Here is a 16413-nt window from a genome sequence, read left to right on the forward strand (position 1 = left end):
GTCTCAAAAATAAATGTGAAAAAAATAAAAATAAAAAAATAAAACAAAAATTTGAGAAGCTTCAAGAATTAATCGGTATAAACCACTTAGACTAGTGTCTGGAAATAACAAATATTAGGTTAGCTATTCTTATTATTATCCAACATAATCATAATGAAATGATGCAGAATCATATTTCTACTTCCAGATGTGAAATCCTGGTGCACAGAAAGATTAAATGGCAGCAATAAATGACACAGATGTTATTTGGGCCCAGGCCTCTCTGACCTCAGCACTGGATGCTGTCCACTGTGCCAAGCTTCCTCCTGCCACCCCTCCTGTCTGAGGGAGCCACCTACTCTTCTCTGATGGTACCAAGGCATCTCTCTTCTCTGTTCCACTTGCCTGGAAACCTTGCATCCCATCTTGGTCCTCCCATGTTCAAGTCAAGTATCATTTCCTCCCTGGAAAACTGCTAACCCTCTCCACACAGGCTCAGGCAACTTCCTGAGGGGTCTAAACACATCCTGCACTTTCCTCCATGGGGACACATGCCGCCCTGTGCTGCCATTACTTCCCTACCAATTTTCTATAAGATGCTTGAAGATAAAAACCAGGTCTAATTTATTCCCTTATTTCCTGAATGAATGAGTGAACCTTAGCTGTGTCCCAAGGAAGACACTAGAAACGATAGCTCAGAGACTTCTGTAGGTAAAGGAGATGTATGGTGCCTTGGTCTGATCAATGGCCAAAGGGGTAATGTAGGCATCACTTGTTTATCTGTATGAAGGTAATAACAACACCCCTCCTGTATAATTTAATGACTTGGAGGAGGGATCAAATGAGGAAAATGAACAGGACATAATGAATGGACGTTAATGACGTCCATAGGAGATGTACACAAATGCCATGTATTCTTTTCTCCCCCTCCAGCCCTCATAGCTGATCCCAGACTCTGAATATTTTCAGATGCTTCATAAAGGATTGAAATGGAGTCTGCCCCTTGCCTACCAAAGCCATAGTGTTTATGTTGGCATCCTGCTTATAAACCAGGGAGTCCTGGCATGTTGCCCTTGACTGGGAACTTCAGTGTGGAATCAGCTCAACACAGAAACAAATCTTGGGATGGTCTCTAAGTTTCCCCCAAGTAGGCCCCTTTAGCCTTGGATTTACAGCAATAGAAGCACAGCCCTCGGGAGGGCACTGGAGGTCCAGGAGTTCAGACTGTACGTGACTCTGCTTTCTTTTTCTTTCTTTTTTTCTTTTCTTTTTTCCTTTTCTCTTTCTTTTTCTTTCTTTCTCTTTCTTTCCTTCTTTCTTTCTTTCTTTTTAATGTTTATTTATTTTTGAGAGAGCACAAGTGGGGCAGGGGCAGAGAGAGGGGGAAAGAGGATCCAAAAGGGCCTGTGCGCTGACAGCATCGACAGCAACTAGCCCAATGTAGGGCATGAACTCACAAACCACAAGATCATGACCTGAACCAAAGTCAGACATTCAAACGACTGAGCCACCCAGGTGCCCCTCTGCATGACTTTCCTACAGAAGGGCCCAGATGAGAAGCAGAAAGGAGGTGACTTGCCTCAAGACACACTTGGGCTGGAACTCTTTGATCCTGAGGCAAGAGGGCATTCCATTATACCTGCTTCCCTCATTCTTCCCTCTTGGCAGGTAATGTCTGCAATTTCTTTATAAATATGCAAATGCATTAACCCAGCTAGAGAATAGAGCAAGACATTAACCCAGATCCACCCCATTCCTGCTTCCTCCTCTTCCTACACTTGCTCTGTCTCCGGACAGGGCTGCCGATCCACAGGTGACGAAACAGGGAACCATCCAACAAAATGGCTCGCTGCATCAACAGCGATGCCAAAACCAGAGCCCATGGCTTCTGACACTAGTCCGGTCCCCCCTCACCCAACATAAACAGCACACATTTGATTTTGTGGCAGTGCCGAAGACATCCATGCCCTAATTCCCAGGGACTGTAAATGTGTTATTGTACGTGGCAAAGGGGAATTAATGTAGCAGATGGAATTGAGGTGGTTCATCAGCTGACCTTCAAATTGGGAGATTATCCTGAATTATCTGGGTGGGCCCAATGTAAGAACAGAGTCATTTAACGTGGAAGAGGGAGTCGGGAGAGAGGGTCAGAGGGATGTGACCTGAGAAAACGCGACCCCATGCTGCTGACTCTAAAGATGAAAGAGAGGCCACCAGCCAATGAACAGAGTTGGCCTCTAGGAGCTGACAAGGCAAGGACACAGATTCTCCCATAGAACCTCCAGAAGGGAACACAGCCCTGCCCTCGCCTGAATTTCAGCCCAGTGAAACCCATTCTGGACTTCCAACCTCCAGAACTATTAATTTTTTTTTTTAAATGTGTTTAAGCCACTGAGTTTCTGGCAATTTGTTATAGCTGCAAATAAAAACGTAATACGGTGTCTAGGTGTAACCAGCCATTTCCCAAGGCCATACCCACTGAGGAAGGACAAATGGGTCCTAACGTGGAAGTGTGTGTTGGGTTCAATTCTTTCTCTACACTTACAACAGAAGGAGGCTCAGCCTCCGGACCCCATTCCCTCCACCCTATTATTATTGGTGGTTCTTTGCTTTACGAAGGTGCTTCCTTTGCACCTGCTTCCCACACTGGAGCCAAAGCATCCTGTTCTCTCTACACTTAGATGCCACACCGACCACCTTGGTCTCATTGAGACACCAGAGCCCTTGATGCACCAAGGAGAATGTTCCGTCGAGTCTTCCACTCACTAGAGTTTAGCCCCTCTTCCCGAAGCCTCTCCTCCAGCCCCCCACGGACTCATATTGAAGAATAAATCTGTGTGGCAAATACCATCTGATTGAGGATGCCCTTAATTTCTGACCCCAGAAGCATTTCCATTGATCAAGTATATAATACCTGGCGCCCGTGTCCATCCAGATAAGTTTATAGGGAGTTCCCTTCATTCTTCATGGGATTATGGAGTCTCAAATCCAGATGGATACATTTAGAGATGAATTTAAGACAGGTAAGAAAACCAGCAGGGACTAGGTCTGTTTTTGTTCATACACGCTGCAAACCAACTGTGTGCCAGAGAGTTGACCTGGCACTATGCAATCATGTCATTTACGTTTTCCAGTTCAGGCTCTGAGCTTCAGAGAGTTAACTCTTCCCCAACCCCACAGCCAGGAAGTAGAGTGTCTGGAATGTCAGGAACCGGGAGCCTAGACTCCATGTGTACCGAGGCTCTGACTGCCTCTCAGCTGCCCTGAGCAGATATGTCCTCTCTGGAGTCGGGAGTGGCTGTGCTGTCCTGGCAGATCCTCCCTGCCCAACCTGGGAGATAAACACGGATCTCCTCCAGAATATGACTGATCAGGTGAGGGAGGGAACAGACCCGAAGGCAGCACCGTCCCCAGGGGTTCAGGGTAGGCAGCTGACATCAGCCAGCAAGAAGAAAAAAAATCCATTTGTAAAACAGCAGAAGAAAAATTAAACTTGCAGTTCCATCATTTTATATAAAAACTCAAGAATGAAAATAAACATGGTTCCAAGTTATTTTATTCTGAATTTATTTTTAATGCCAATGACAACAAAATAGCTCTTTTATGAGTCATTTTACAAAACAGAACACATGATTTCCTGAAATGGCATTTTACAGAAGCTTAAAGGAAACCACTGTGTGAAATGAGACAGAGTGCAGCTAACTCTGTTCACTTGGGGATCTTCCCCCACCCCACTCCCTCGAAGGCCCTCCCCTCTTTTCTCTAGCTACCTCCCCCCCCCTTCTTCTTGCAACTCTCACTCTAGCTGTCATTTCCTCACGGAATTTTTCTCTGGTCTGAATACCCCCTCATTTAAATAAGATCCCCCAGTTACCTACTCTCAAAGGACATTGTACCATTTCTTCATTGCACTTCCTGAAATTGTGATCATTATTCCGTATGTGTTTATGTGCCAGGCTCTTGGACACGTGGATATGCAGACCCAGACAACCCTGCTATCTTGGAGCTTACGGTCTCCTTGGAGGAGCTGTATAGTTTCATTGTCTCTCTCCATCAATTATACTAAGAAGTGCAGAATTGCAGAAAACAAATGGACTTCAGGCAAGAACCATGAAAGCACATAGCAGGGAGCACAGGCTACACATATTTCGACATTAAACATACACATAAACATCTGTCTCTCCCGTAAGACATTGTCTGTTTTGTTTGGCACGCATCGGGCACTCATTAAATGCTTATTGAAACACCTCATGAAATGGAAAGTAGCCACTTAAGACATGTGGGCTAGTGGCTTAGTTGACGCCTGTGGCTCCTGGTTCCAAATTGAATGCAGCAGGTCTAAAAGATAAACATTGAGACTATTACCATTAACAATCCCACAAGGCACATGCCAACTTTCATCTCTGAGATGGATTCCAGACCTAATAAAACACTTGCCACCTTTCACTTAATCATGCTGCTGCCTGGGTTCCGCCCTGTGGACACCACCTTCTTGAAGAAATGAGCCTGGCATGACACGAGCTTTCGCTGATGTTCTGCTTAGTCTTTGGATGGCCCTTCTTGTAGTCTTCTTCAGCCTATTTCTAAGATGCTGGTCCTCCTCAGGCATCTCTATTTCCTGCCCAAAGCCCTACGTGTATCAAGCAAGAAGAAAGACCTCAAGCTGCTATCTAAGTGGGAGTTCCTTCACCTGTTTTGCTTAATAAGCACTTGCACAGCAGACTATGTGCAGCAATGACTACATTCCAGGCACTATTCTAGATGTTTTATTCAATAATAATTCAATTAGGGTTGATACCTTCCACAACTCAAGAGTAAAGGCATGGCTGGAAACAGAATTCCAGACTCAGATCCAAGAAATGGTGGTGGGAGTGGATAACATTGAGGACGTTGGCTGCCCCCAGAAGCTCCTACAGCACCTCCTTCCTTGAGAAATAGCCAGCTGCCCATATCACTAAACACTGCTGTGAGAAGCCCCCGGTCACTTCTACCCACAGTGCTACCTGTGAGCCCCTCTCTCCAGGTGCTGATCCCCACCCTATTAATCCATAACGTGCATACAGCATCCCAAGCATACATCCCAAGTACCTGGAGCCTTCAACATCCAAAACAGGGCTACCTTCCTCCTCCCTGCACCATCTCATACGTTCCTGTAGACACATCCAACCTGGCCACAGTCCTCGGCACCTTTCTCTTCACCTGTCCAGCCTATCAATTAAAAGCCTTCCGGTTCATCTTTCTCTCCCTCCGTACGTAGACAATTGTGAGAGGCTCCCCTCTGGTAGCTTTGCTTTGGGTCCCCTCTCCCTTCTCGAAATATATGCTTTCCTAGACACTAGATACTCCAGATACTCTGCTAGACGTTCTAGATACTCTCCTTCACATTTCCCCCAGATGACCTCACGGAAAATGGGTATCAGGTCATGACGTGTCCGTACCTAAGATGCTTCAACAGCTTCCTTGTGTCTCCAGAACAAAACAGGGAAGTCTTCACCTGGAAGGGGCAAGATGAATATGCTCATATGTCTAGCCTTACCTTTGGCATATGCGTCTTCATACCCGTGTGCCACAGGCATCCCAAGCTGCAGGCCTTCATCTCGGCCTCACCTTCCTGGTCTCCTCTGCCTCTGAATAGGCAATTCTGTCTGCATCGAATGTGCTTCCCACCTCCTCCGACTGGTTCACAGATCCTCCTGCCCCTGACCACAGGCTGAGACAGTATAGGATAGCAGCTAAGTGGATGAGCCAATCTACCTGGATTCAACTCTCAGCTCACACACCTCTATGCTCCCTCACCTTTTCCATGCCTCAGTGTCCCCATCTATAAAATGAAGACTATAGTAATCTACTAGAGATAGGCTAACTCGCAGAGTTATTGTGAGGACCAAAAGAGCTCATATAGGCAAAGCCCTAATTATGGTGGCCCATGGCAAGCAAGGTGTGAGCTTTTATTATGATCAACTCCTGCATATTACCAGCTTCACCCCAACACCCCTTGTGCATGTCTCTTGTTTGTTCATTCGCCAATTTGTTTATTTTCAGTCTTTCACCTCACTGTAAGTTCCTTGAGAGGCAGGGATGGGTTTTGATTCATCCTGCCGACATCTAGCATAGAACATGGCAAGGGCAAGCAGCCTTTGGAAATTTAGAGTACTAACAAGTAATGACAGTTGTTTTTTTTGTTTTTTTTTTTGTTTTTTTTAAGTAATGACAGTTTTTATCTGTGCCCTTGCACACCCAACCTGGTACAGAGGGGCCAGGACACGTCATTTAATGTAGGACATTCAACCGCACTGGCAAAGAAAAGGCAAGTTTTAAGGACAGGATTGAAGTTTATGTCTACTGACAATAGATGCCACCGAGCCCGAAACAGACAATGTCTGCTTGCAAAATCTGTGGCGTGATTTTAAGCATTTCCTGGTCAAAGTATTGACAAAAAGGTAAAACAAATATATCTTATTCACGTCCAGAAAAGTTGGATGGTGATAGCCCCATGGCATCTTCATGTTACAAATGGAAGAATTAATCGAGGGCTTAGAGAAATGTGAACTAGGGAAAGGGGAGAGCTGCTAAGGCCTCTTACATGTGCGAAAGATGATCACCATTTTCCACCAGGTTGAAATCATCTCAATCCGCTGAAGCGTTTTAGGCAGTAAAACAGTTGAATGATACGATTTCTAAATGCAAAGCCTCTGTGTAATTATAGATACACCATGCATACATTCTGCCATGACACTTGCATATTCCTGTTTGCATTGCTTACACGAAACCATGTTTCTTTTACTTTAGGAAAGACAGAGATTTTTCAGGTAACTGTCCTCAACCCACGCTTGTTGTCTCACCAGCTCCAGTAAGAGTCTAAATTCCTTTTTTCACCCCTGGATATGGAGCAATATACATGACTTGGAGTCAGGAGGTCTGAGCTCCAGCATGGTCACGGCATTCAAGCTGCATGATTAACAGGTCTCTTCACTTCGCTGAGTCTCGAGGTTTCTTATCTGTAAAATTAAAAATAGCACCTACATCACAAGTCAGGTGCTGAGGTTTGAATGAGATAAAAAGTGTTAAATTTTGGGAGACTGTGAAGCACTGTGGATGTATAATAGGAACCCACCTATGTGTCTCAGGCAAAATAATGGATAATTCCAGGGTCTCTGTAAAATCACCATGAACATTTCTTTGGCTTTGGAGTTGGACAGGCTTGGATTCCTTTCCAGATTTCCCAGATATCTTTAACCACAGTGAGTTCTGTTTCCTGTAGAATGACCTGCAGTGTCCTGTAGCATAATCATATCAATCCCAAAGTTTTTACTGAGCATTTATGATGTTGGATGTGTTACATCGACTATCTCAGTTAATTGTTATTGCAATTCTCACCTTCTTTACCCACAAAGGCAACACCTTCACCTCCACCTCAGTCCTTTGTCAAATCTGTTGCTTCTCTAATTCCTATCGAAACGCAAATATTTTATACATAAATGCATTAGTCAGGGTTCTCCAAAGATAGATAGATAGATAGATAGATAGATGATAAGAAATTGGTTTGTGTGGTTACAGAGGCTAAGAAAACTCTCAAGAGACAGACCCAGAGGAGTCAAGGTGGAGTTCAAGACTGAATCGAAAGGCCTGAAGACCAGGAGAGCATATGGCTTAAGTTCCAGTTTGAAAGTTGGCAGGCTTGAGATGAAAGAACAGCCAATGTTTCAGTCCGTGTCCAAAGGCTGGAAAAGACCAATGTCCCAGATCAAACAGTCAAGCCAAAAGAGTTCCCTCTCACTCAGCCTTTCTGTTCTATTCAGGTCTTCAAATGATTAGATGAGGCCCACCCACTTTGGGAAGAACAATCTGCTTTAGTCAGTCTACTGATTTCCACATTAATCTCATCCAGAAACACCCTCATAGATACACCCAGAATAATGTTTGGTCAAATATCTGGGCACTTCATGCCCCATTCAAATTGACATATAAAATTAACTATCTCATCACAACTTATGTTGAATAATGCTCCCTGACCTTTCCTTGCAGATTTTAGTTAGAAGGTGGAAATATCTGAGAAATATGAGGATTTGAGAAGGTGCTCCATCAAGGGACAGGTGGTTCTAAGTGTGGGAGGAAAAAGCAGGGAATACCAAGTACAAAATTAGCTTAACAGATTTTCAGAAATATAACCAAACCTGTCATATATATTGTCACGCTTTATTTTTCCATTAGTAATCTATTCATATATTTATGTATTCACTTTTCAACTAACATTTACTGAGGGCATAATATAGTCTAGGAGTTATACAGGTACAAGGGCCCAAACAATCGACTAAAGTATGAAGCTTTCCCTCAAAGCACCTCTGGAAACTGAACCCATGTTTTCAAATTTCTTCAGACTGATATGTTCATGAAACTCTGGACCTGTTGGTTTAGAATTTGCCTTAAATCTTATGTAGTTCACCCACCACCACGAGTGACACCCCCATCTTCACCATGGAATTACAACTTCTAGTCCTATCTGCACAGTCTGGGGTCTCACAACCCACCAACCAAGTCAATTTTCCTTTCTTTTTCTGCTCTGCTAAAGGTATTATTCTGAGTGGGGGAAAAAAAGGCCTATTTCAGCTTTTATCCCCACAGTCCTATTGATATCACACAAATCAACACAAAACCATCAATAATTCCATAGATGCATATCCTGTTGCTGGCTTCTTGTCCCAGTTTAATCACCATGATGATGAGCTGACGATGACAACTTAATGACAATTTCTTAAATTCCTATCCTGTGCTATGCCCTTTTATAATTAGCCTCATGTTATTCTCGCAACCCACAAAGGTTAAAACAAAGTGTCCAGTGTCCAAATAAGTGGACCAAAACTTAGGCACAATGAATAGTTTGCTTAATGTTCCCGAGATAGTGAAAAGCCAAGTTGGGTTTGGAAGCCATTTCTGTATGACATCCTAGTCCATTCTTCACCTGCCACAGTAGGTAGTTTTGATGAAAAGTAAGCTAGAAAAGAGAAAATTGAAAGCAAATGTACCCTGTACATACCCAGTTGCCTTGCTTGCTACGTGAAGAATGTGTTCAAGTATGAGAAGCCACGCCTGTTGGACCCTTGAACTTTGAGGGTGAATTATTTGGGAGAAGTAGGTAATAATTATTTTCTCCCTCACAAGTTCATTCATGGCTGAAATTTTGTTTTCACGACCCTAACACTTGCAAAGACTATCAGTAGTTTCTTTTGCTCACAAAGAGAAATTTCCTGGCCACTCCCACTCTAACTCTGTAGGGACTTTCTTAATTCAGTTGTGCAGACCTTTAGAAGATGGTCTTAGTTTTGCCCAAACCTCCACTTCCCCAGATTTTAGATGTTAAATAAATCATAGTAAGACACAGCAATTCCTCATGGGTAACTTTGGGATGGAATCAGGCACAAGGCCAATCCAATGTCACTGAGATTACTGCCCTGAACCTATGTGGTAGCCTCTGGTGACTTCAGGTACATACCTGACCTTTCTTGAATGGGCTTTAAGATTTCTTTTGTAGTCACATGTGTCTGGAATTGTTCACCTGTGGCAGGAAATGTATCATAGTTTGGAAGACGAGAGGTGGGTTTGCAAGCCATAGCTGTACATTTCTTAGTTGTTCCAAGCAAATAAGATGTTGAGGGCACATACCCCATCCTTCTTCCTCATTTTACCCTAGACTGGAACACTGGAACATCACAGATGAGACTGTCATGTGCATGAGAATCACCAGCGGAACCTTTTTGGAATGCACAGCACTAGATCTAAAACCCAGAGATTTTAATCATAGGTCTGGAATGGGTCCCTGGAATCTGTATTTTTAACAAGTGTCCCAGGTGATTCAGAGAAAATCCTATAAAACTAACCATGGGAGAAACTTGTCTTAACCTGGCTCCCCCAGAAAAACAGAGTTTAAAGCATTACTAGAAAATTTGATCTTAGGGAAACTGGGAGGAAGGCAAATGGGAACGTGAGGTTAGGAAGGAGACCCAATGTGATATGATGGCACTGAGCTGGCTCAGCATTTTGTACCATGCCCAAGTAAGTGTTCCATCCCACTATCACACGGTGCTATCTTCCTAAGGTCCTCAAAAACTATTGAGCCTTTGACAGTCCTCTGGAGGGGCATGAAAGGGAAAAGCTTATCTGCCAGCTTATATTTCCCAATATTCCCAATGGGATTTAACTCTCTTGTGCTTCCATTTGGGTTCTGCATAGGCTCAAGTGAGTACTGCAGTACCACATGCTTCAGAGGCAAGTGAGGTGCTCAGAATTGGAGGTGAGAGGCTCAAGGGGTGAATATCAGGTTACGTGTTGGCAGATCACGAAGTAGACATAGAGTAAGTGCAGTAGAGGTGGCCGATGAAGCTCAGGTAGAATGTGACTGTAGCCAGAGTTGGGTCCTGACAGATGGCCTAAAGGACCTGTGGTGGCACATAAAAACCATCCAATACAGAGTCTGGGGTCAACTTCCACCTTACTCCACCTACTTGGAGGACAAAGTCAATGGACTAGGACAAAATGGAGTCCTCAAAGATAACTAAGAGAACTGAGCTCCTTATGAGCTATTAAATGAAATGCTGAGCTGAAAACTCCCCTCTTCTCTCCTCACCACACTCATCTCCACTTTGGACAAGATGGACTGGAGAACCACATGCCTGGAAAGTGGCCCTGGACCAGGCTTGGAGGAAGAAGGAAAAGAGCCTTGAGAATGTGACTTGGGGAGAGGGCTTTATTGCCCCCTTTTACCTCCTACCTCTGTCACAATAAGATCCAGAAGGCCCCACAGAGCCGGTATGCGTACAAAGAGAGGTAGGCAGGGAACAGGACGTGTAGTTTAGTCTGGGAGGAAAAGCAGAGCAAGGAACGGTTTGGGGTTGGCTGGGTGTGAGTTAGGTCAAGCCTGGACCCATCTGCTTTCTGGTTTTGTAATACTGAGACTCTCAGAGATTCAATCTCCTTCTTTTTAAAATGGGGGTGATAAAAAAAAATAAAATAAAAAATAAAATAAAATGGGGGTGATGGGGAACCTGGGTGGCTCAGTCAGTTGAGCGTCTGACTTGGGCTCAGGTCATGGTCTCGCAGTTTGTGAGTTTGAGCCCCACGTCGGGCTTGTTGCTGCCGGCACAGAGCCCACTTCAGATCCTTTGTGCCCCTCCCCTGTTTGTGCTCTCTCTCTCTCTCTCAAAAATAAATAAATATTTAAAAATTTTTAAATAATAACAATAAAAAAAAATAAAACAGGGGTGATGCCCACCTTGAGAAACAGTGCAAGTGCTTACCCAATTCAACATGAGCATAGTACCTGGGACTATACAGGTATCCAAACAGTGTGAGTGAATTTATTCCTTACCTTCTTCTCCAAGGTGCAGACCAGCAGTGTGAATGTAGGCTGAAGGCCCGCACTCGGTCCCACCTGCTTGGATAAAAATCCAATGGACTTTGGCAATCTCGCACGGTCAGCAAAAGAAGGTTTATTGCACTGTGTTTATGCTGTCGGTGCTTGTGCTCCTCGAAAGGCTGATGTAGCAATTGTAGGGTCCTGGAAGATGACTCCGGGATGGTTTCCCCACATCCCCTGTAACCAAGAGCAAAGGCTGAAGGAGCTGGTACACCATGTCATGAAGACCGGGCAGTCTTTCTGTTGGAAGGCCTAGAAGAGTTGAATACATTATCTCAAAGGCTAACTAAAGAGAAATTATAGCTGCTGGTCATAAGATCGTGGACCACCAACATTTAAAGCCATGGTTTCTCTCTCTCTACAACACGTGAAAATGGCCTATCATATTTGTATTCCTGAAAAACCTCAGATCATTTCTTTATTTACTTATTTATTATATAATTTGTTGTCAAATTGGTTTCCATACAACACCCAGTGCTCATCCCAACAGGTGCCCTCCTCCATGCCCATCACCCACTTTCTTCTCTCCCTCACCCCCCATCAACCCTCAATTTGTTCTCAGTATTTAAGAGTCTCTTATGGTTTGCCTCCCTCCCTCTCTGTAACTTTTTCCCCCCTTCCCCTCCCCCTGGTCTTCTGTTAAGTTTCTCAGGATCCACATATGAGTGAAAACATATGGTAGCTGTCTTTCTCTGCCTGACTTATGTCACTTACCATAATACTCTCCAGTTCCATCAAATCATTTATTTAAAATCACATTATGGGGGCACCTGAGTGGCTCAGTCGATTAAGCGTTCAACTTCGGCTCAGGTCATGATCTCACGGTTCATGAGTTCGAGCCCTGCGTCGGGCTCTGTGCTAACAGCTCAGAACCTGGAGCCTGCTTCGGATTCTCTGTCTCCCTCGCTCTCTCTCTCTGCCCCTCCCTCACACATGCTCTGTCTCTTTCAAAAGTAAATAAACATTAAAAAGAAAGAAAGAAAGAAAATCATATTATGAAAACTTTGTTTCAACGAGGATAAAAAGGGGTTTGGAACTCAGTCTTACAGTAGGAAAATTGTTTTTCCATAGAAATTTCCAAAATAATGGTGTTTCAAAGTTATAAATGTTAAGTCTCTGTGTTAGTTTCTGAGGGCTGCTGTAACGTGCCAAAAACTAGGTGGCTTAAAACCACAGAAACGTCTTCTCTTACGGTTCTGGAGGCCGGCTGTCCTCCATCAATGTGTCAGCAGGACTGTGCGCCCTCAAAGAAAAAAAAAAAACAAAAAAGAGGTTAGAGAGGGAGGGAGCCAAAACATAAGAGACTCTTAAAAACTGAGAACAAACTGAGGGTGGATGGGGGGTGGGGGAGAGGGGAAAGTGGGTGATGGGTATGGAGGAGGGCACCTGTTGGGATGAGCACTGGGTGTTGCATGGAAACCAATTTGACAATAAATTTCATATTAAAAAAAAAATCTATAGCACAGGATCCTTCCTTGCCTCTGCCAGCTTCTACCAGCCCAGGGATTCCTTGGCTCATGGTCGCATCAGTCGGATCTCTGCTCTCATCTTCACGTGGCCATCTTCTCCCCGTGCATGGCTGTGTCTTCACAGGGTATTCTCTTTTCTGTGTGTCTCTCCTCTTGTTACAAGAACCCCCATCACCTTGGCTTGGGCCGCCCAAACCACCTCATCTTAAATTGGTTACATCTGCAAAGACCCCATTTCTTAAAAAAAACTTGCATTCTGATGTGCTTGGGTTATAATTTCAACACGTCTCTAGGGGGACACAGTTCAACCCAAAACAGGCTCTAAAATCAAAACATCGCTGAACAACTTCACTCTTTAATCACACCTCACTTTTACTCCTGAGCCTTGTGTCCCATCAACACCATCAGAATCACCATCACATTGCTTCTTACACATTCTCCTCCCTGTCACTCCTGTTGCTATGAGAGACCAGCCTCAAAAAGAACCAAATAGAGTGGCCGTCTCACAAACTGTTCCAACAGCTTCCCTGACGCCCCAGAACGGGTTCTACTTCCCAGTTGAAATTCTATTACACATACACTCACAGGCCTATAATGAAAACCCTGTCTCCTCATTAATTTATTAGAATATATTCAATCCATATTGGGCAATTGTTCAGAACAGGGACCATGCCTTCATCTAAGACCTCATACTAACCCTACGGAGGTTCAGTATTCAAGTTATTTGGCATCAATTGAAAAGCCTATGTAACCCTTTCTTTTCTCTTTTCCATCTGCTAATCTGCAAGGTTGAATACGTCCCGTCCCAGGTGCCAGAACAGAGCATGAACAACACAGATTAAAGTCCAGGCCCCAACGAGGTGGTATCATTCCTTTGTTAATATTCATTGAGTACAACTCCGTGCCCAGGGATGCTCCACATGATAGATTCCAACAGGGACAAGCCTCACCCCATGGAGCATGTATTTCAAAAAACTTTTCCTTGTTCTCTTTCACCTCTTTCATTTTTACAACCTTCTTCTTAGGATTGTAGTTGTTCTGGACTGAATGTTTACATCCCCTCAAAATTCATATGTTGAAATCCCACCCCTCAATGCAATGGTGCAAGCAGGTTGCACCTTTGAGAGGTGACGATGATGAGATGAGGTCATGCAGGTGGGGAGCCCCAGGAATGCATTAGTGCTCTCTTACCGGTCACTAGACTAGTCACTTGCCCCCTCTCTCCGCTTTGAGGATACAACCGGAAGTTGGCAGCCTACAACCGGAAGAGGGCTCTCACCAGAACCTACCTGAGCTAGGACTTCCAGCCTCTAAAACTATGAAGAACAAGTTTCCATTGTCAATAAGCTCCCTAGTCTATGGCACTTCATTACAGCATCCCGAATTAACAGACACTAGCCTTCCTCTGGCCGCTATAAATACCTTTAGGAGTTTTAATGTGTGATCATTAAGGAACCATGCTCCCACTGTCTCTTAGAAAACCCCAGAGCCATAGAAGGCTCCTGGCACAGGGATAACATCATGGACTATATGAAGAGTGCCAGCCTTCAAATCCAAGCCACAGAACTGCCAGCTTCACAAGTGCTAACCGTGAACTCAGTCCTTACTTTTAACTTCACTGAGCCTCTGTTTCCTCCTTTAAAAAAAAAAAAAAAAAAAAAAAGGAAAGCTATTGGCTAGGGAAAGTTTCTCCTTGTCCAGTGGTTTCCCAGCTGCAGGATCCAGTCAAGACTTGTAACTTCACTGCTATGAGTCCCAAAAATAAAAATTATGAGTGATAGATGCATTATAGACTGAGAGGCCAATGAAGAAAGCAAAGTTCAGGGAAAGAGTCTGAAAAGTGTAGTTACTCTACTTATACCAGCTATGGTTTTTCCTATTTGCTTTAAAGACAGAAAAGCAATTTTACTTTCCTTCTCCTTCCTCCTAAAAAGAAAAATTAAAAAAGGAAAAAGTCAGAGAGAGAGAGAGTGTGTGCACGTATGAGAGGTTAAAAGCCCTGTCTCCACTTAAAAGCCAAAGGTCCGACTCCATTTTTGGTGTTAGGCATGGCCTCCTTCCTCTCTTTTTAGTCCTACCTTGTTCCACTGCTTCCCCTACTGATGGCTCATCCCATGTGTCAAGAGAAACCTATCAAGATTCCTCCGTGATGTTCATGCCGTTTTCTTTTTTCTTAATCCGATTCTCACTTCAAGACCTAAATTCAGCCAATGTGAGGACAGATGGTGTGGGGCCCTTTGCCCTGCCAATTTAGCAACGCTGGCAATGGTTCAACTCCTGCGTGGAGAGGGAGTGATTTTGCCTGCATGGTTTAAAAATACCACAGTGTTTTAACCTCCGGCAAAAGTGTTTGGCAAACAACCCATGGCAGATTTGCATGTGTGTGGATGATGTCACACTCCTCACCAGATTTGTCTAAACAAGTGTCTGCTCAAGATAAATGGTTGACTGTGGCTGCCATTTAAATGTAGCATTAGAGGCATAGCCTTGCCAGTCTTTAAAGAGATTTAGCTGAGAGGCTGAAATGGGTGCCATTGTCTTCATTCTTCCCCTGACTTGCCTTGGTGGTTGATCAGGCTCCCTCCACTTTATCATTTGAAAATGAGAGGTGTAGTCTACAGCCAATTCCATTCACCCAACTGCTGGGTGATATGCATACACAGTGGGTTCTTGGTGTTGTCAAGGGTTCCAAGATGAGAAGCAACAATGGCCCCCCTCAAGGAATTTGTGATTTAATAAGACATATGAAGCTCACCCCCAAAAGCTCATCATTTCCTTAACAACCTCTCATGGGATCACCTCCACTCAGAAATCCCTTCCCTCGAGAGCTGCATCTAACTGGGTCCTTTTCTTCACTCAGGCCTCAGCTGAAATGTCACTTCTACAGAGACTCAACCTCACACTGCCTTATATGAAGAAACACCCTACCCCATCCATCCCAGGCCACTCTCCGTCCTGCTAGCCTGTATCATTCCTTCAATGTGCTGCACTTTCTCTTACATATTCCTTTCTCACTGGCATTTCTCCAGGTACCGTAGCCTCTGCCATTTCTTGTTCCCATAGCCTTGGCAGGACAGACACACCAGCATTGTGGAGTCCTCATGATGCCAAAGCAGGGAGGGAATTTATGGAGACAGTGGGGACAAATGACTCTATCACCAGTGTGATGAGAACTTGGTGGTGCTGAGACTCTGCTTTTTCACGTGGGTAACAGTAACAATGATGCCAACATGGAGGCATTATTGTGATAATTAAATTATGCATTTATGCAAAGTGCCTAGAACAAGGAGGTCTTAATGTTAGTCCCATGAGGCTCTTCTGGGAGAAAAGTAGTGTGAACTAAGCACTGAATTTATATTTAATGGATATTCATTAATTGATAAACCACCTAGCATTTCTGTGAAAGCAGAGATTTAAGGCAAAAGCTCTTTCTCAATTTAGTTGTCACTTCCATGCTGTGAATGCAACAAAACTCGGCTGGAAAATAATCCAGAAAGGTCAGAAACCTTGTTATGTTTACAATGGCCTTTCACCTCTGGCCCGTGATCTCTTACA

General features: G+C 44.1%; 1 long non-coding RNA gene across 2 annotated transcripts; it reads right to left on the minus strand.

Annotated features, from left to right (window-relative positions):
- Positions 1 to 4151: 4151 nt before the first annotated feature.
- LOC122217250 lies at positions 4152 to 12631 on the minus strand. Of its 2 annotated transcripts, XR_006201368.1 has the most exons (5): positions 12582 to 12631; positions 11342 to 11566; positions 6822 to 6977; positions 5418 to 5473; positions 4152 to 4317 (listed from the first exon to the last, which is right to left on the minus strand). It is a non-coding gene; the product is annotated as an uncharacterized LOC122217250 (long non-coding RNA). The 2 variants fall into 2 exon arrangements; XR_006201367.1 differs by lacking the exons at positions 11342 to 11566; positions 12582 to 12631 and adding an exon at positions 7094 to 7253.
- Positions 12632 to 16413: the final 3782 nt, after the last annotated feature.

This window comes from Panthera leo, chromosome B1, assembly GCF_018350215.1.
Source record: "Panthera leo isolate Ple1 chromosome B1, P.leo_Ple1_pat1.1, whole genome shotgun sequence".
NCBI classification, from domain to species: Eukaryota; Metazoa; Chordata; class Mammalia; order Carnivora; family Felidae; genus Panthera; species Panthera leo.